Consider the following 20918-nt stretch of genomic DNA (forward strand, 5'->3'; position numbering starts at 1 on the left):
TTTTTTTTTTTGATTTGGGAATCATTGATTTTCCTGGGTCTGCTGGGTTTATAGTTTGCACCAAACTTGAAAACTTTAGGCCGTTACATTTTCAAATACCTCATTTTTGGCGACTTTAATCGTGTCTTGTCGCCCTTTTAAGTCCGCACTCCAGCTTACTGCTGCCCTGGTTATTCCTGCCCGTTTCCCTTCTATGCTTTGTGGTTTGTTCTTAGACTCTACTGAAGCATCCCTAAGTGACAGTCTCTTCTTCTTTCTTGTCTTTTCTGTCCATAGTTCTACCCACTGTGTTGTTTTCTTCCAGGGTCAGACTTTCCCTCTCTGAAAGTATGATTTCTTTTTATTCTCTTGTGTCTCTATAACATGGAGGTGTACTTATGATAGCCATTTTAGTGTATTTAAAGCCTTTCATTTTTGGACATTTTTGGCACTTTCGAGTCTCTTCCTCTCGATTGATTTTTCTACTTCTCTTGGGTTTAATAAATTTTGATTGACAGGTTTTGTGCATCTCACTGTTTGCTGCTGGGTGTTTGGGCATCTGTCTTTTGTGCTTTGCTACTGTGGCTGTATTAGTTTTCCATAGCTGCTCTATAACCAAGCAACACAGATTCATCATCTAGTTCCGTGATGTACCACTTAGTGATGGAAATAACTTCTGAGATATTTATGAGAGGATTTTGTTGTGTGGACACTATTACGTGTACTTATAAAGACCTAGAGGATCCAGCTATATACACTCATGGGCTCTCCACAATAGCCTGCTGCTACTGAGCCACACACCTTTATGGTATGTATTGAATACTGTAGACACTGGCTAAGCAGCGGTCGTGATTTGTTAGAGTTAGCTTAAACTGGCGATGACAGAGTCCAGAGACACCCAAGAAGGGAGTCTCCATTGGGGAATTGCTCAGAACAAACTGACGCATAGACATGTTTATGGAGATGGTCTTGATTGTTAGTTGATGTATGAGGGTCCAGCCCACTCTGGGCATCACCATTCCCTGAACAGAGTAGTGCTAGCCTGTAGAAGAAAGCTAGTTGAGCATGAGCCTATGAGCAAGCCAGAGAGTGCTCCAACTAACAGCCTTCCTCCAGGGTCTCTCCTTCAAACTCCGGCTTGAGTTCCTGCCTTGGCTACTGACATGACCTGGAAGTGTAACCTCTAAGTTGCTTTTGGTCTCAGTGTTTTATCCTAGCCACAAAAAGGAAATTAGGACAGGATCTGTATATTGAAGCATTTCAGACCATGGTGAGGTACAGTGGAAATGTAAGGTAGAGGACAGAACTGGCCCACTGTGTGGAGTGCTTACTGGGAACAGGTGTGTGGGAATGGTGACTGACTGGGAAGGCCAAGAGTGTTACCCTGTACTGACTACTGTGGATAATCACACAGATTACACAAAAGGTATTGAAAACCTTTAATAACAAACTAACCTTGGCTTACTGTAAACTCTTTTATTTTGTATATTTTAATTATTTCAGCTTTTTGACTTGTAGCAAAATTTTGGTTAATACACAAATTCATGGGGCCAGAGAGATGGCTAAGTGGATGAGTCTGGATCCCTAACACCATATAAAAGCCAGATGTGGTGGTACATACCTGTAACTCCAGCACCCAGGGAGGAGACAGAGACAGGTGGACCTTGATGGTGCACTGGCCACCAGGAGATTGTGCTGACTGTGAATTCAGCCAAAAAGTAATAAGCTCCAGATTCAAGAAGAGACCCTGTCTCAGAATCGAAAAGCTATAGAAAAAGATATCCAGTGTCTGCCTCTGGTTGTCAGATATGCATGTATGGAGTGAGTACATCTGTACATGTGCATACTCCACACGGATATTTGCACACACTCCATAACACAAAACACAGATGCAGTGCACAGCTGAACAAAAATGTTTTCTCTTTATCTGTTTTCTATGAACTTTTTTCTAGTTAACTTTTTTTTTTACATAGTTATAAACTTTTTGTTTTTGTTAAAAACAAGTGCACAGGTCTAGGGGTGTCGTTCAGTCATAGAACATTTCATAGCTTGCAGGTGGCGCACGCCTTTAATCCCAGCGCTTGGGAGGCAGAGGCAGGCGGATTTCTGAGTTCGAGGCCAGCCTGGTCTACAGAGTGAGTTCTAGGACAGCCAGGGCTACACAGAGAAACCCTGTCTTAAAAACTAAACAAAAAGAAAAAAACAAAACAAAACAAAAGACTGTGAGTTTGATCCTCAGAGTGCACCCACCCTCCACCACTGCTGCAACTACCACACACAAGCACATGCAATAGCTTAGAACTGTACAGGGTCAGGATCGTTTAGGACAATCCTCTTCCTCAATATCTTGTTCCACTGGAAGGTCTTCAGAGGTGATGACCTGTGGTCTGTGACAGCAGTGCCTTCAGCCTTCAGCAGACTCCTTCCTGAAGGACTGCCTGAGGCTATTTCTCTAGCTAACATTCTTGTAAGCTTTCAGAGAGTGGTGAAAAGTGTATTGTAATGAACTCACAAGCCAGTAACAGTCACCTGTTACTGTCACCAGTCAACTGTCAGGTGCTGATGTACCATGCATGGTCTGGGAGCTGTGCTTCTGTGTGACTGATGGCATCATGGTCTCTTTACACCAGCATCACTGTGAGTGTGAGCCGTGTGTTGTGTAAGAATTATGATGATGTCACCAGGCAATAGGAAGCTTTTCAGTTCCATTATAACCTTAGGAGACAGTAGTCAGATGTGATCTATCATTGATCCTCCCAAAGTTTTGCTGCTCTTGTGCGGTGCTGGCGATCAGGAATCTGAAATAGATGTGGGTGCTGACAGCACCAACAGAAGCCCTTAGGAGGATCTGCTAACTCTCCTCTTCTCTAAGCATCATCCAGCCCCTGACCTGTGACACTGAAGCCCTCTTGAGCCGCCTGTCTCTCTGCTGGTCTCCTTTTGTTTCCTCTTTATTTACAAGGACCCTTGCTTGTCAGATGTGGTGGCCCATGTCTACAATGCCAAGTGACTTGGGAGGCTAAGGCAGCCTGGGAAAGTTAGTGAGATCTAATCTCTAAGAGTTAAAAATTAGTGGGAGCAGACAGTATGATTCCACACTTGCCAAGTGGAGGGAGAAGGATCAAGAGTTTACGATGAGCCTGGACTGCCTGAGACTCCTTTAAAAAAAGCCAAGCAGGGAAGTAGAGAAAGCAACGGTGACTCTGGGTTTCTGTTGCCGTGGTGAAGCACCATGATAACTGGGAGAAGAACGTTTGCTTATACTTTCAGGTCACAGTTCATCACTGAAGGAAGTCATCCAAAAACAGGGTGAGAACAGGAGGCAGGAGCTGATGCAGAGACCGTGGAAGGATGCTGCTTACTGGCTTGTTTAACATACGGCTTGCTCGGCCTGCTTTCTTATAGAATTCAAGACCAACAACCCTGGGGTGACACCACCCACAATGGGCTGGGCCCTCCTGCATCAATCACTAAGAAAATGTCCTCCAGGCTTGCCTTCAGCCCAGGCTTATGGAAGCATTTGCTCATTTGGGGTTCCCCCCTTTCAGGTGGCTCTAACGTGTTCAAATTGACTGCCATCATAGATGGCCACGTAGCTCACTGATAGAGCACTTTCCTATGCTGTGGGAGGCCCTGGATTTGATATTTAACACCACATGAAAAGGAGAGGAAGGACCCTTGCATTGGAGCAGTCTGGACAGGCTGGGACTAGCCTATCCCACACTCATCTGAATAGAGAACTTAATTGACAAGCTCATCTCCTCATGTACTGACACCAGGAGTTAGGATGTAGTCGTCTTTGGAAGCAGCATTCCAACTGCCATGGCAGTCCCCTGACTTACTAAGAGCTTGATCTTTTCTTAGTTTTCTCTTAAGTCTTGTTAGGCAGAACCAGAGCAGCTTGGGCAGAGAGCAGAGTCTGGCACACCATGGCCCACGAGGGAAAAACTGGCCCACTACTCAATTTTGTAAACAAGACTGCATTAGGATCTGGCTATGCTTTTTTAATACATTATTGCCATGGCAACTTTCAGCCTACAACACTGACTTTGTGACAGTTCCCTCGGAAAGTGTCCGGATCCCTGGCCTGGCTCTGATTCTCTCTCTTCTCTGGCCAGGTGTATGTGTCCCAGAGCTTAGCCTGGTACCCAGTGTGTGATGATAGTTTTCTACCATGGCTTCTGGGAACCTGCCCTCTGCCGTGGGAACTGTGAGAGTTGCTGTCTTGTTCTTTCTGGAGGGTCTCTTTTCTGCATGACTGATAGCCTCGTGTGTACCTGCTGATCCCACATGTGCAGGGCCTTGGGCAGTATGCTCACACAGTCCTCTCTGGTGTATGTGTGTGTACACAAACAGGCACACACAGGTGCGCCAGGCCTGAGTCTTGGGATGCTACCTGGGTATGCCGAGACTCAATAGAGGGTTCCCGTGGATGTGGGTTTACGTTACAGGCATGTGTCAAGCAGAGCTTTGCTAAAGCTGCCACAGACTCTCCGCAGCCCTCTTTTCTCCAAGTCCCGTGCCTTCCACTTTCCGTGCCTTCTTCGAATTCCTATCTTCCTGTTAGTACAGAGGTCCCTGGGCTCTGGGTCCAATCTTTGCACTGCAACTTGAAACCATCCTGGCACTTAGCCAGGACGCTTACAGGCTAGCTCACTTGACTTTTCTGGAGGGGGACTGCTCTGCATTGCTTGTAGCCCAGGGCCCAGCTGTTTGCTCTGCCTTCACAAAAGTGGGTAGTGAATCTGGACTCCCCTTCGTCAGTTCTCCAGGCCTTTGGTGCTTCTAAAGTCAGTATTACTTGGCTTTCGTGAGAGTATTGTTGGAAGAGAGCACATCCACTGGCAGAGGCGATGTCTGGCCACACACTGTGCATTTTAACACTATCAACCACTCCGAGCATAAAGGGGCTGTGCTGTTTTGGACCTTGGAGACTCTTCTCGGAGCAGTGTCAGTCAGATGATGGGTAGGTGACTGCCTAGAGGCTCGCTGGCCATGTGCCAATGGCTGTGGCTCTAAAGGAAGGGTTTCCCTGGCTGCTTCTCCTTGATTCAGAGTCTCTGGTGGCCCCCTCTGCTCTTCTAAGCTATTCTTAGGCTCTGGAGTCACTGTGAACACTATAGTCCATGTGACAAGATTTTCCTAGCACACGAGGGACTGGGAGAGTCCTTCTTCAGTCTGCTGCTTTCTTTCCTGACTTTTGTGAGCAGCAATGCCAAATGTCTGAGTACTGCAGGTAGACACTGAGGGAATTTCATTCCCAGAGAAGTGGTAACCCAGAGAAGTAGTGAGGCTAGCCTGTGGTGAGGCTAGCCCAGGGTCACACAACACCTTCCCCGAAAAGCAACGGTTTCCCCTGCCGTTAAACTGAATCTTCCAGGGTCACACAGTGGACCCTGTTAGATGTTATTCTGGGCTGAATCTCATGTTAGATTTCTCTTCAGCCAATAGGGACACATATTGACATTTCTACTATAAACACCACTGTTAGCTGGGCACGGCTGGCCTGAATACACAGGTTATGCCGTTAGAAACATGTGGCTCTCAGCTCTGGCTACTCCTGTTGACATAGACTTCACGCAGGCCCCCCCCCCCCCCCCCCACACACACACACACAGGGAAGAGAGGCTCTCCCAGGCTGATCCTGGGTCACAGGGATGTCCCTGCTTATGCCAGTCATGGCACCTTGGCTCTCCTGGTGTTGGAGAATGAGGATAATAGCTATTAAGGCTTGAGCACCAGGTGCTGGGTAGCTGAGAGGATGGGGTGGCTCTGTGCTCTGGAGGAAGTGTGCGGAATGGGCAGGAACAGGCATGCTCATGCCTCTCTGGCCAGTGACATCAGGTGCTGCCTCAGGACTCTTGGAACTCCATCCCTTATGGAGCTTCAGGCCTATCTGCCCTGCTGACTGTGGCTTTTCTGGCCTGGCTTTGGTTTGATAGTGACACTATGCCCTCCCAGGTTTTGACTTTTAACTTTCTTCTCACCCCTTTGTGCAGAGACTTTGGTGCAAAAGCTAATGTGGCTTCTTGGTTCTCACTGCCTCTCATCAGAGCTAACCATAACCATAATGTAGTATGTGGCTTCGAGCCAGGTATAGGTAATGTTAGGTAATTCTTGGCAATGGAGTTAAGTTGTCCAACTCTACTGTGCCAGGGGAGGTCAGAGCAAAGGAATGATATGAGGGAGTAGCTATTGCATGTTACCAGAGAAGCCCATCACAAAATGCTCAGCCATTCCATGAGGCTCCTAGGACTCTGCACCCTTACCCACTGATTGATACCAGGAAACAGGGCCTAGCAGGCTGAGGAGCCCCACCCCCACCCCACAGTCACGTTCATCAGTAGGTGGGGGCATTTTAGAGGGTGGAGGCACATGTTGGAGGGACCACAGGACCCGGTGTTTCTGCATTTGTGGAAGGAACAGACTCTGAGATAAATAGGTCAGTGGGTAAAGGCCTTACTGGCGTGCCTTACAAACCTGAGCTCAGTCCCTGGGACCTTCAAGGTGAAGGAAGAGAACCAAGTTGTCCTGCGGCTCCCACATGCACACTTGCACCCCTGCCTCCCACAGTTAACATATAAATATATATATAATTTTTCAAATGCTTAGAATGCATTTGAAATGTATGCAGAATTTGCACACAATGAAGTGTTTAAGGATGTGGTCCCCACCTTAGCTGAGGCGTCTGAGGCTTCTGATGGGATCCCTGGATTAGTTTATGTAGTTTTAATGGGCAGCCCCCTCCCTTGACAGCTGCTCCTTCAGGTATGACAGCGATGTCACTGGTGGAGGGTCCAGAGAACAGCGTCTGTCCTGAAGAGGTCAGCTGCAGTTTTTCCATACTGTGGTCTGTGTTTCAGACATGCTGGACATCACGCAAAAAGGAAGGGTGACTCGCAGTGAGTTTATGTGTCTCGCTAAACAACGTTGACATCTGTAGCCAGTGGCACAGGATTGAGGCCCAGACAGCCCAAGGGATGTTTAAGGCTTAAATCTTGGACTTGGAAAAGCCCAGTGATTAATTCATACCCTAAGGTACAACCCTGTCCCACGGAGAACCAATATTTTCATCTGCCATCAGCTTTCCAATGGATTGTTAGCTGAACGTTCCCTTTGTGAGTGCGGTCAGCTCGGAGTGTTAAGTAGGTAAAAATTGCTCTCTTAATTGAGGAGGTATGGCCACACTGTGACTTTTGCAGACCCCAGGCACTTTTACCCATTAAGGGAGTTCTTTCTTCATTAAAGAAAACATTTAATTGTACCTTAATGACTGTTTTTTTTTGGGGGGGAATAAAGATGAAGGTATTAATCATCAAACAATTTTCTTTGACTTGAAAATTCAGTTTATTCTGGTTTTAAAAGAAATAAAAGGTTTGGCGTGTGTGTGTGTGTGTGTGTGTGTGTGTGTGTGTGTGTGTGTGTGTACTTCTTAAAGTATGGTGGGTCCCCATTGTGCCTGCCAGGCATCTGGGAAAACCACTCCTGAGGGACACAGATTCCTGTTAACACGGGTGGTTCAGAGGCCAGCGGGAGGACTGGTCTGTTTGATGCTCACTTGTACCTTGTCACATGCCGACTCTGTTTCCCTGGGAGTGTTTGAAGAACACCAAAGATAGGACAGTGAGAGACATCAAAAGCCCCTCACACTGCTGTGGTTTGTCCCGACGGAGACTCATGTTGAAATTTGTTGCTGTTATGATGTCCAAAGGTGGAGCCTGAAAGACGGGAGTGAGTTGTTAAGAGGGATTACTGTCTTCCTCTCAGGGACTGGCTCAGTGCTCACAAGACTGGCCTGCTATTTAGCCTCTTGTATGTCACCTATTCTGTAAGCAGCCCTTTGCCCTTCTTCTCTTCTGCCATCGTATGATAGCCCTGTCCCGATGAGGCTGTGGATAGACTCTTCCTGAGGCCCTTGTCAGGTGATAACCCCTGTGGCCAGAGCTCCCAGAGCCCCCAGGACTATGAGGCAGAGTACATCTGTCCTGTATTCTTTTGTGAGGTGGTGTTGGGGATTGAACCTGGGGCCTCCCATTCGAGGGAAGGCAAGCCTTCTACCCCCATGCTGCACGTGCAGCCTTTAAACTTCTGCTTCTAGGACTCACCTAGTCTCAGGCTTTCAGAGCAGAGCCCTGAGCCAGTACCATTTCTCACTCTTTAGCCCCTAAAATAGCATCTTAGGTCTTGACCTTCAGTCTCTTAAGCATCCTCCCCACTGACCAGTCAGCTTTCCAGCCTGGGCTTGAAAGCCTTTTAAGGGCAGAAAGTGCACTACTGTTTAGTCTTCCTCTTGGGTCTGGGTCCTGCAGCACAGCCACTGCTGAGCCGTGATGGGAGGAAGCAGCTGCAGTCTGAGGTATATCTCTGTCCCCACTGCTGTGTCACCCAAACAGTGACACTCTCAGCCCAAGGTGCCTCACTTGGGAGAGAAGGTGAAGATGGTCTCATGTGTCCCAGTTATGTGTTGTGAAAGGGAGACCTGGACACATCAAGGGCATTGGTGATGAACTCAGATTAAAAGAACACTCAGTCATTTCAGGGTCCAGCAGGCAGCTTCCCCGTGCACCCAGGGTATCCTGTGCTTCCTGTCATGCTGGAAGTAGGAAGAAACATAGTGACACGGCTTCTTCCTAGGGTCTCCTGGCTTATGTCACCGCCTTGAGGTCTGAGACTCTTGGGGATGGTAGCAGGTTGCAGACTGAACATGTCCTGTGGTTTCCTGCCCTTGAGCCTCTTCTAGGCTCTGATGCTCACAGGATGCTCTGATCCCGTATCACACGTAGGTGGTACCCACAGCACCTCCCCTAGGCTTTTGTTTTGTGTTTGTCCGCCATACTAAACATCTCTCCTCGGTATGATTCTCACCTCCATACTTTGTGCTTCTGTTCCTCCTGCTTGCCTGTTTATGCCATGGCTTCCCAGGCTGTAAGGAAGGAACAGGGTGACCCCTATTCTGACTATTGATAGAAAGTCTCCTGACCAGCCAGCTCCTCATCCTTGGTCTGGTGTTTGTTCACCTGGCTCACTGTTTGACACTTCATAATTACCTGTTTCTGCCAAGGCCACTTAACAGGACCTGCAGCCAACCCAGGTTTGGGACTTAGAAGTTCCTGGAAACAGTGATGTATTACTGACTTACTAACAGGGCATTTCTGCTAGCCAGGTGTGGTCAAGTGTGGCGCTGCTCTGATGCATGTCCTTGTAGACACAGGGCTTTGATCTCTAGTTTCCCTCTTTTCCTCTCCCTTCCTTCCTTCCTTCCTTCCTTCCTTCCTCCCTTCCTTCCTTCCTCCCTTCCTTCCTTCCTCCCTTCCTTCCTTCCTTTCTCCCTTCCTTCCTATCTGTCCTCCCTCTGTCCCTCCATCCCTCCCTCTCCTTCTCTTCCTCCCTCCTTCCTTTCTTTCAGTTCTTTTGAATATAAACCAAGGAAACAAGAACTTGTATAGTGGTTTCTTCCACCAACACTTCCTTCTGTCTGCTTCTAGTTATCTGCCATCCTTCAGTCAGTAAGTGTATCCATCCTTCCTGCCTATCTGCCCTCCCTCCCTCTTTCCTCTCTCCCTCCCACCCTCTTCTTCCTCCCACCCAAGCACAGGGACAGGATCTTCAGATTTTGAGTTCAGAAGCCCATGTTACCTCTCCAATTACTATGGACCCTCTTGGTCCCTAAGCAGTCATGTCTCATAGTATCTTTCTGTTTCATTTAAAACAACAATAAAGCCAAATTTGTGCTTCTTCATTATAAAGAGCAGTAAGTGCTCTGTTCTGGATAGAAAAGTTAGAAAATAGAAAAGAACAAGGAAGAAAGAGAATGACTTAGAGGCCCCTGGTAGGCACTGTCTGGCTGTTTGAATCTCGTCTGAGGGTTGGGTTTTACCAGTAGTGGGATGGGTACTGATACTTAGTTCTCTTGGGATTGAAACCCATCAGTGTTACAAGCTTCGGCTTTCCCTGTGGTTTTGATCATAGGGCTCGTGGCCCAGCCTGGCTCTGTTTGGGAACTGTCTGGTTATTCTGTTTTTCCCTTTCACACATAAATTTGGTGAGTGAGTGGCTTTTCATGTCTCTAGTTGTAGAAGGCCTTCACCCAGACCACTTTCTTCCCTAACTCTGGCTTGTTCCACAGTCCTTGGGGAGTGGTTGTCTGTTAAGGCCCTGTCCTGGGCCTCATCCCAGAACTTCTGATGAAGCAGGTGTAGCTGACATGTCCAGAAGCCTCCCATGCCATGCTTAGGGCAGTGTGAGCCAGCCCCTCCTAGGGAGGAAGTCAAGGCAGGAGACAGGAGGATGTGGGCATTGGTGGATATCACCTGGCTCTCATACTGGGTCTGCAATGGCTGCTTTGCTGCCCATCATCCAGGAGAGTGCAACATGGGTTCACACCCAGGGATCTCCTTGAGGTTTCGGTTAGGGTGGCTTGGTGGTCCCACAGTTTGGACCTGGCTAATATAAAGTTTAGTCCTGCTAATGGCAGATCCAGGTGGGTTGCATGAGATCCAGGAGAGACAATGGCTGTAACTGGTGATGGGTGATGTGATGGATCCTCCTACCTGAGCATGAACCACAGCCTTTCTAGCGTACGAGGGGTTAACAGGCGGCTGGCACAGCCTCCCCGGAGCCAAAGGGGGGGAACTCAGGAGTAAGTCTTGACTGCCTAATTAATTCAATTAAACTACTTTATAAGCTCCACTGGTGTCAGTAAATTGTTAAAGTCTATTAAAAAACCGGTGGAACGTGATGAGGGTTTGGGGACGCCTTGTCTTCCTCCCCCGGAGTGGGATGTGCTACTGGAGGGATGGACAGGTGTCACGGGTCCTGTCTGCTACTACCATTGACCTGCTGTGCATACTGAGATCAGTCCTGTCCCCTTGGGCCTCAGTTTTCCCATCTTACCATTAGTGATGATTGAGATCTGTGCATCCCTTTACCAGTAGGGATTATGACCGGGTAAACTGGCTCCTAGCAAGGCAGCTCTCGAGTCCATAGATTTTCTTAAACCAAAGCGGTGTTTGTCCTGGGAGGGTTACTAAGTCCTAGGAACCTCTCTGTTGTATCCTCTTCCAGGCATGCTCTCAAGGCCTGGTGGGCGTGGTCCCTTGGGGGCTTGCCTCACTCACATTTCTTTGAAGAGTGTCTGGTACAAGGAGACCCACTCCTACCCAGTACTGTGGGATGGCTCTGGTGGTCAAGAGTAGCCTAGTGGGGTGCTTAATAGTCCAGTCACTCTAGCTGCCTGCTAGGGGGTTGGTGACCTCACTTCACCTTTTTGGGAGAAGATTTGGTAAGGAAAACGGAAAACGCTAGCGTAAACAATCTCTGGAGGGGAAGAACCTACCTACGGTGTGTACCGGGAGTCAGTCTATTTTTAAGCCCCTGGAAAGCTCCCATTGGAATATAAACACTATGTTAAATGGTAAAAACAGCTTTTCTTTTCAAAGGTGGTATCAACAAGACGGGGAAGGAGGAGAGCTAAAGAGAAGTGAAGGCAAAGATGAAGAAGCGCTGGCCATGACTGTTCATTTAGTTGCTCATCTTTAAACATTTGTTTTGGTGTGGCCTCTGTGGTGGCTGTGAAACTCCTGTGTAGCAGGAGGGTGTGGCAGCGCTCCGCCTCTTCCTAGCACTTTTCCGTGTTCTTCATGGGAGCTCTGGAAATTTGTAACCCTCACTTTCTAAGAACACTTTTCCATGTCATTTTCAGAGCACAGTGAGCATGCAGTCACTCATTTTCCTTTCCAGTGAACTACCGAAATCCTTACCGAAGAGAGCTCTCAAACAGCAGCAGCCGGGATAAACACTGGCTGTTTATTTATTGAGCACCTACTATGAGCTAGGCACTGCCCTGGGATCCAGGGTCCAGAAGAAAGATGCTCTGGGCTTGCCCTGAGTTAGCTCCTTGTACCCGTGGGCACCTCTGAACACCAGTGGTCTGTCATCTAGAGCTTTTGCCCTGGCTGGGCTAGTCCCAGGAAGAGGATTCTGAAACAGAGTCATTGTCCGTGACATCTGTTGTCATCAGGGATGAACAGGGTTGATGATGAGCTTCTGAAAGGCAGGCTGTTGGTTCCTGGGAGCTTTGGGGGTGCCAAGAGGGAAGGAAGAGGAGCCATAGGTTTGAGGAGGTGTGTGACCTTGTGGGTGGTTGGAAGAGGGGAGAGGAGAGGCCATCCCCGGCTCTAAGGAAGAGATTATAATTAGCTGAGGCTTTGTATGCAAATGGCATTTCAAGATGTTTAAAAATATCTTCTGAGGAGGCTGAAAATAGCAGGTGGTCTGTGTGCGCAGAGAACTAGGGAAGCCACTACAGGCCTGGGTTGTCCCCACAACATTCTTTTTTTTTTTTTTAAGGCAGCCCAGTAAGAAGAAACTGCTACTCTGTATATCAAGGAAGTGGGGCTATTCTTAGGGTGTGTGTATGTATGTGTGGGTAAGAGATAAACATAGGAACACGAGAAAGCTTATTTTTTTTTTTTAACGGTGCTTTGAAATATTGATCAATTTGATTCCATTGTATGACCCAGGGACAATTTTACTAGCAGAAAATATGACCATGTTATACAGCTGCAATAAAAAAAAAAATCACAGCCATGAGCCCACGCTGAGAAAACAAACCAAGTTTATCTCAGTATAGGCTAGGTTTGTGGATGCCCATGTCCCTGGGGTTAGTTTGCTGTCTTTCCTGGTACCCATGACTAACTTGGATATAGATGGGAGGTGGCAGGATCCCACAGCCACTTTTTAGAAGGAAAGTCTACAGTCCACTCCCATTTGGCTTCATGTTGTTTGTGAGCAGACAGTGCCCACTGTTGTTGCATTGGAATGCTCTGATGGGGATGGGAACTTGATCTGAGGCAAGTGGGGAGTCCTGAAGTCTTGGGAGCAGAGGCATGGCCATCGATCAGGCATCCTTATACCTCACCAGCTTTGTGCATAACCATGAAGAACATGAATCTCGTGGGTGGCCAGTGCCCCGGTGACCATGACAGGGACAAGAGGGCTCCTGCTCAGTTGGTCCCATTGGGATTGAGATCATTTAGTCCAGCTGCTTGTGGTTCTCCAGCTGCAAGATGACTGTCTTTTTGTGTGTCCCTCCGTGTAGGACAGCATCTTCCCTGTAGGAAAAGCACCTTCTGTCCCAGTTTTCCAGGATAAACGTGGGGATGGAGACTTTTAAAGAGAAGCTGCACTGCTGGTTTTGGGACTTCATCTTGCTTAGGATGCCAATTCATTTTTGGCAGTTGATTGTGTATCTTGTTGAGAGGGCACGGGGGTAAAGAGAGGGTGGGATGGGGCAGCCAGCTCCCATAGAGGAAAGGATGGAATGGAAAGAGGCTCCAACTCCCTTTGACCTTGTTTGATCTCCTTTGCACTGCCCCATGACAATCCCAGGGTCTCTTCACTAGCTGTTCTTCAGGTGGCTTACTGGATGTGCCTTTCTCACTAGGACTTTTCTTGGGGACTCTTTAAAATTACTTTATCCTACATCTTTTTGGACTTCATTTTCTTCTGTGGTTCTATTCCCATCTGACAGCATATACCCTTTAAAAAGAGATTTACAGATTTCCTTCCCCTCCCTATCTTTGCATCTCAACAGTCACCCTGGGACAGGGCTTAACATTACTTATTTTGAGCTTTTCTCAAATATATTTATTTTTGCACACACACCTTTGTGCCACAGTAGATGCTGAGGCCAGAGTACAACATGCAGGCTCCCTCTTTCCATCATGCAGGTCCCAGGAATTGAACCTAGGTCATTAGTCATGGCAGCAAGGGCCTTTTACCCCCCTCCCCAGCCATCTCGCCAGCTCCAGCTTTTCATTTTAAAATAATTTCAACTTTAAAAAAAAGTTACAAAAATAATAGCAAACATTTGCACAGATTTTTACCCAGCTTCTTCAAATGTTAACACCTCGTATAATTATAATATAATGTTCGAGTTATACTATGAAATTAATATTGATACAGGAAATTAAATTACAGGTTGAGTTTCGCTTATCTGAAATTCTTAGGAACATAAATATTCCACGTTTCATACTTTTTCAGATTTTGGAATATTTCCATATCCTCTGCTCTGTCTGTCATGTGCTCCTAGTCTAAAAGTCAGAAATTAAAAATGTGTTGAGTCCAGCATATACGTTTTATGTGTGTGTGAGGATCTAGAGGCCACATTGGCTGTTAGTCCTCAGCCACCTTTTTGTTTGAGACATGGTCTCTCACTGGCTGGGAACTGTGCCAAGTTCACTAAGCTGGCTGGCTTAGTGAACCACCATGGATCCACTGGTCTCTGCTGCCCATCTCTGCATCACTGGGATTACAACCATACACCAGTGTTCCCGATTTTTCCCATGGGTTCTGAGGATCCAAAGTCAGCCTTTGTACTTGAGCCTTCCCCCCAGGCTCCTAAAGCTTCAGTTTTATAGGCAAATAATCTATTATCTCTTATACCATATCATGTATCATATCATATCTGTCTGTCCGTCTGTCTCTCTCTCTCAAAAGTAATGAATTTCAGAGTATTTAGATTTCTGGTTTTGGATCAGGGTTACTTAGTTCATAACAACAATACTATAAGTTAATATCCGTTGCTTACTCAGAATTCGCCAGTGGTCCCATGATAGCCTTCTACCCCAGCATCCAATCCAGGTTTCCTCTTACATGGAGCTGCTGAGTCTCTTTTGTCTGGGCCCACATCCTTGGTTTTCTTTGACTTCTGAGTCTTTGACCCCCTTAATGAGCTTCCAGCGATTGTGTAAGCCCACCTCCTGGCTGTCTGATCCTTGTCAGGTGACTGGAGCCATGCTTTCCTAACAGGAAGGTCTCAGCTGTAATGTCGCTTTCCCTGTGTGTTATGTGGTATAGATGCTGCTGACTTATTGCTACTGGAGACATTAACTTCAGCACCTGGTGGATGTGGCGTCTACCTGGTTTGCACAAACACATCCATGGGCTGATATTTGGAGACTATGTCAACATTTTGCTACTTCCTCTTCATCATATTTAGCATCTATTCTGGATTCCTGACTCAACAGTGAGGGCTGTGATGTCTGCAAATATGATTTTCTATTTCCTTCATTTCCCCTATACTTATTAATTAGGATTCCCCTGTGGGAAAGCCCTCCCTCCCAAGCTTCTTTCATTCATTTTCTTACTCCCTTGTGTTAGTGTACATGAATGTGTATTTTAGGTCTCTGAATATGTCATATGGGTATAGACATGGAGTACATATTCTGGGGTTTCTCTGTCATTGCAATTAGTATTTTTGTGGCTTAAGTTGTTGCACATTTGGCTAGTGGCAGCCCCATCACAAAGCCCCTCTGTCTTTTAGACAAGTCGCCATCTTTCCTTGAGCAATTCTGGACATTCTAGATCTTGAGAGGGTGCTCCTGGCTCACCTTGTACCTCAGCCAGGAAGCAAGGGAAGAGTTCTGCCTAAATTGTTCATGAGTATATTCCTGCTGTACATAGTGTCAAGGCACATAGTAGGCTCACGGGGAATCATTGCTGGGTGAACAGATATGAAGAGGAATCTGGAAAGAAAGATGTGGTGGCTAGCTTCCAGAGGCTGGCATCCATCCTCTGGCTTGCCTCTCCTCCAAGGTCTGAATAAGCCATTGCCAGGGGAGGGGGAAATCTATGTTCTCTCATTTGCTGTTAGTCTGATTATCCATGTTAATGGTCTGACAGGAGCCCAGGGCTTCCCAATCACGTAGAGCTATAGCCAAGCACACAGTGCACTAGGGAGTAAGTTGGCAGCTGAGGACCTGAGCCAGCCCAGCCCCTGCCAAAGGTTCTGTTGAACCTCAGCCATGGTGGGCATGCTGCTCTGTGGCTAATGGCAGAGATCCTGGGGTCCCATGGAGTTGTGGTTTAGGTTGCCTGAAGCCACTTTTAGTCTCCAGAGGCAGGCAGGACTCACTTGAATATTTTATGGGTATTCCTTTATGAAAGATTTAAAACTCAGTCACATTAGCTTTAGAAAAAACCTGCACTAATCAGATTTTTATTTATGAGGTGTGTGTGTGTGTGTGTGTGTGTGTGTGTGTGCATGTGTGTACATACGAATTTGTAAGTATGCATGTCCCTGAAGTGGAAACTGGCTTGGTGGGCCTCCTAGTCATCCCTCCTGGCAAACGCTGATGCCAGTAGGGAACTTGGCAACTTGTTGCCACTTCACAGTCAAGAGAGGCCTGGCTGGCTCCTGGTCTCCCATTGCCAGGTCTTCCTCAAGCAATATCAAGCCTTTGCGAAGCGGAACCTCCATTGGGCCACAGCCACACTAGCACTGCCTTCGTTCAGTGGCTCAGTTTGCCTGGTGGAGGACTGAGTTGTCCCTGATGGTGCACATGGGTCTTGGGAAGTGGGCGAGGGGAGGATAGGTGGCCTAACTCTATAGAGGGAGACACTGAGGCCCAGAGGAAGGGAGGTGATCAGCTCTTCACAGGGCAAAGAGGAGTAGAAATTCTAAGGATCATAAAAATATTCGTCAGTCCACCGCAGAGACATTACCACTCCGACCCTAGGGTGATAACACCTGTAAGTGCTGCAGCTTCACCTGGGCTGTACTGTGTTGAGCAGGGGACCGAACACCTGGTTAGAATTAGGCAGTGAGGGGAGTCTTGGTCTGGACATGGGCACTGTAGCTCCTGGGGTCTACTTTGGGAGGCCCTGGCCTCTAATGAGGTCGCCCTCCCTTGCACATTTATTGTCCCCATGTTTCTGACCTGCTTTTCTCAGCCAGTTGTCTTGGCAACAGGAATCATTCTGTGCTATCTTGTTTTCTTTCTGAATAAAGCTGTTAATACGTAGCTAAGTAGTTCTGGGTCCTGTGCTTGTGACTGAGGGTAGAGAGGAACCATGAGGTACACCCCATTGGGGGCTGTCACTGCAGTGTTGGGGACAAGGTATAAGAATGTCCTCAGTTTTCATGGCTGTGAAGTGGGCATGAACCACCAGCTTCTGCATAGATGACCAGAGGAGTCATTGAGTTAGTTTGAAGTATCAGGCATGGTGCCTGGCCTGGCCAACGAGAAGGGCTTTGTCATTGAGAGTTGGTGGTAGTCATCATGGGACTTAGTTTTAGAGATTCCATAGGTCTGCTAGCTTGCTATAGTTTTCTCAGATGTTCCTTTTGTACCATCAAGATGGTACCTAGCAATCCCTTTCACAAGTGGACATCTGTTGGGTAGTTACTAGGAATGGTGTGTTCCCGCTGCTGGTCCTACTCCACACTGTGCACATGGACAGCAGCTTTCTTGGTGATTCAGACCTGACATTGCTTGGAACTTGCCTCAGATCACATTCAACAGTTTTGCCATTGTTTGGTACTTGAACATATATATTGATTTATCATAATGCTTTGGCATCCATCAGGCCAAGGTTGGAACTTTGTGTCCTGTTTTGTGCATCCTATATCTTGTTTACTTTTTTTAAAGATTTATTTATTTATTATATGTAAGTATACTGTAGCTGTCTGTTCTGTACACCAGAAGAGGACATCAGATCTCATTACGGATGGTTTTGGGCCACCATGTGGTTGCTAGGATTAGAATTCAGGACCTTTGGAAGAACAGTCAGTGCTCTTAACCACTGAGCCATCTCTCCAGCCCTTATGTCTAGTTTCTACTTGGTGACTATAGGTACTTCTCTCCAGCTCTCTGCCCTGTTTCCTCATTGGGTCAGTATTACATATGTAGGTACTGCTCTGGGCTTCAGAGTGAAGGCTTACAGAGCATACAGGGAAACTGGCCTTGAAACAGGGTGTTATTAGTGGGTTCTGTTTGGGTATCTTAGGATTCCTAGGGTGGAAGGATTTTCCTAAGGTCAGAAATCTGGAGATGTTCTAGCCTCCTGTCTGTTGGAGGGATCTGTTCTGTCTCTATCCAGTCACCTAAGGGGCTCTTACCTGGCATGACCCAGCAGAGAGCCCAGCCTGGTGTTCCAGATCCAAAAGAGATGTTCTAGAGCAGTGCGTCTCAACTTTCCTAACTGCTCTGACCCCTTGACACAGTTCCTCATGCTGTGGTGACCCCCCCCCCCCGACCATAAAACTATTTTTGTTGCTATTTACTTCATAACTTTAGTTTGCTACTGATATGAATCACAATTTAACTATCTCATACATAGTATATCTGATATACACCTCCTATGAAAGGGTCTTCCAACCCTCAGAGGGGTCTCAACCCACAGGTTGAGAACCATTGTTCTAGAGGCTGGTGGCTTGTGAGTCGTTTAGCTTTGCTCTGAACAGGCAGACCTTTGAGGAGAGGAGAGGACCCATGTACTTCTGAAAGGATGGAGGCTTTCTTAGGAAGTAAGGCATTCTGAACTTGTATTGGCAACTACCCGATGTGAGGTGCTTATAAAAATGCTTCTTTCAAAGCACAGGACTCCTTCAGAAAGTAAGTATTTACTCCTGATGCTTCCTGTAAGCCTGGCCTTTCTTGTGTTTTCTTACTTTGCTGTTTCAGTTACTACTTTCATTGCATCAAAGGCAATATATGTTGACAGTAGAACATATGGATGAGCAAAAAGGAGTCAAGATTCATTTGCTCCCAGATATACTCAGCATGGATGTTGATGTATGACTGTTGGGTTTTAAAATGGTGCATCTCAGGTGCCTCGTTAGCGCAGTAGGTAGCACGTCAGTCTCATAAAATGGTGCATCTATTCAGAATATATTCAACATTCACATAACCTAAATATTTATTTATACATGAAATATTTACTGAGTATCTACTGTTGGGGGATAAGTTATAGGCCAAAATGTGGAAGTCAATTACTCCCAAGAACAATGTATGTAATGAAAGGAAGAGAGAAGACACTGGAGCAGACATGGGACTGTGGGAAGGTCCGACACCCATCATGAAGGCTAACCTGATTGATGTGGTGTGGTTTTGCATAGAGGGGAGGGAAATGGGTAGGCAGTGTGCTGTTCAGTGGAGGACTTCTGGCTGCAGTGTGGAGGTGGGTCTGAGAGCACCTGTGTTTTGTTGTCTCCATGAAGATGTCAGCTACTACAGCATCATTTGCTGAAGAGATGACCCTTCCTTCCTTCTGTGAGCCTTGTTCCTTAGTTGAAAATGGGCTGACAGTAATCTATGTGACTTGTTTTCGTGCTTTCTGTTCTGTAGCAGGATCTACCTCTTTTTTCTTTGGTCATCTTGATGCTGCCTTATTTGATGTAGCTTTAGAGTAAGACTTGAGGCCGGGAGCACCAAGGGGTCTTCCACCATAATTGCTCCTCAGTAGGATGGTTGAGTATTCTGGGTCTTTTGCCTTTTCATACCTGCATCCTTTACACTCGATGTGTTTTATAGCTACGCTATTAGGGCTTTTATCAAAGCTGGATTGAATCCCTACATAAAATCCGGGAGAGCTGATGTCTTGGTGATACAGAATCTTGGGAAACTACTCCATGAACATGGGGCATCTCTCCAACTGTTAAGGTCTTTGGTTCCTTCTATTCCTTTTTCCAGGTTATGTTTACCCCAACTTTGTGATGTTGATATAAATACTGTTGTGTTTTGAGTTTCAGCGCCCAGTTCTTCACTGTTAGTCTTCTACAGGGAAGCAACAGACTTGTATACTTATCTTGTATCCTGCAACCATCCTGGGATTGCTTGTTAGTTTCAGGGGCTCTTTGTTTCTTCATTACTTCTACAATAGATGACTATATCATCTATGAACAAAAGCACCTACCTACTTATGTACTTCCCCACCCTCCTTTCTTCCTTATCTGATGATCTAGGAATTCCGGCATGAGTTAGAATGGAAATGGTGCTAAATATCATTTGGTTTCTCTCCATTAATTAAAATACCAATTGTGTGAGGTTTTTTTCCTTTGTAGATATTCTTTATCAAGTTGAGGGAAGTTTTCTTTTCCTAGGTTGCAGTCATAAATGGGTGCTGGATCTTGTCAAATGTGTATGTATTTATAAGGGTGTATAGTTTCTTTTTAGTTTCTTGATATGATGAAGTACACTAATTGAGTATAAGTGTTGAATTAACCTTGGACATGTGATGCCTTGTTTACACATGTAAAATTGTCAAAAAATAAATAGAAGATATTCAATTAAAATGTAAAAATATATTTTAATTTTCACTGAGTTTAAAAATTCCAAAAATTGATATTTAACATGTGCTGTTTTTTATTAAATCTCCAAATGTTTTGGGTCTTCTGGTAGTCTGTTACTGAATTTCTAGTTTACTGTCATATGATCTAAGGGCACAGAGGTTTTCTGTTCATTTCAGCTTGTTAAGGTATATCCAATGCCCTGAGTATCTGTCTCAGTGAATATTTCACATGGACTTGAGAAAAATGAATCCTATGGTGTTGTTGAATGAAATACTCAATAAATGTCAGTTTCATGAAGTTGACTGACAGTGCTGCTCAGTTTTAACTGTATTTGTACTGATTTTCTGCTCTCTATATCTGTCGGATCCAGGTAGATAGCATTAATTGTGGTTTTGTTCACCTCTCCCTCTAGTGGCTTAGCCTTTTATGGTGCTGCAGGGCTGCTCAGCTGAGGATTGATGTCCTCTATAACTAAGCATTGGCTCCTTTATCATTGTGGAATGCTTCTGGAATTTTTCTTGCTCTGACTTCTACTTTGAATTAATGTACTGGCCCAGGGTTCTTTTAATTGGTATTGGTATGGCATATCTAGTTTTGTGTGTCTTGACTTTCAATCCATATCTACCCAGGCCTGAATCTGTTTTTGTGTTGTTGTTCTTGTTGTGTTGTGTTTTGGTGTGTTTGTGTGTTTCTTGTAGACAGTATATAGTTGGGTCCTGTTTTTATCTGCTCCAATAATTTGTCTCTTAACTCTGTATTTAGAACATTCATATTTAAAGTGATTGTGATATAATTATTTACCATGTTCTCATTGTTTTCTATTTGCTGCTTGAGTCCATTGTTTCTTTCCCTTGATTTTTTTTTT

The 20918-nt window shown here is 46.1% G+C and overlaps 1 protein-coding gene across 11 annotated transcripts in view; it reads left to right on the forward strand.

Annotated features, from left to right (window-relative positions):
- The window catches only part of Znf618 (zinc finger protein 618), a 167343-nt gene that overhangs the window by 28508 nt on the left and 117917 nt on the right, over positions 1–20918 (forward strand). The window lies entirely within an intron of this gene.

Source organism: Mastomys coucha, unplaced genomic scaffold (assembly GCF_008632895.1).
Source record: "Mastomys coucha isolate ucsf_1 unplaced genomic scaffold, UCSF_Mcou_1 pScaffold18, whole genome shotgun sequence".
NCBI lineage: Eukaryota > Metazoa > Chordata > Mammalia > Rodentia > Muridae > Mastomys > Mastomys coucha.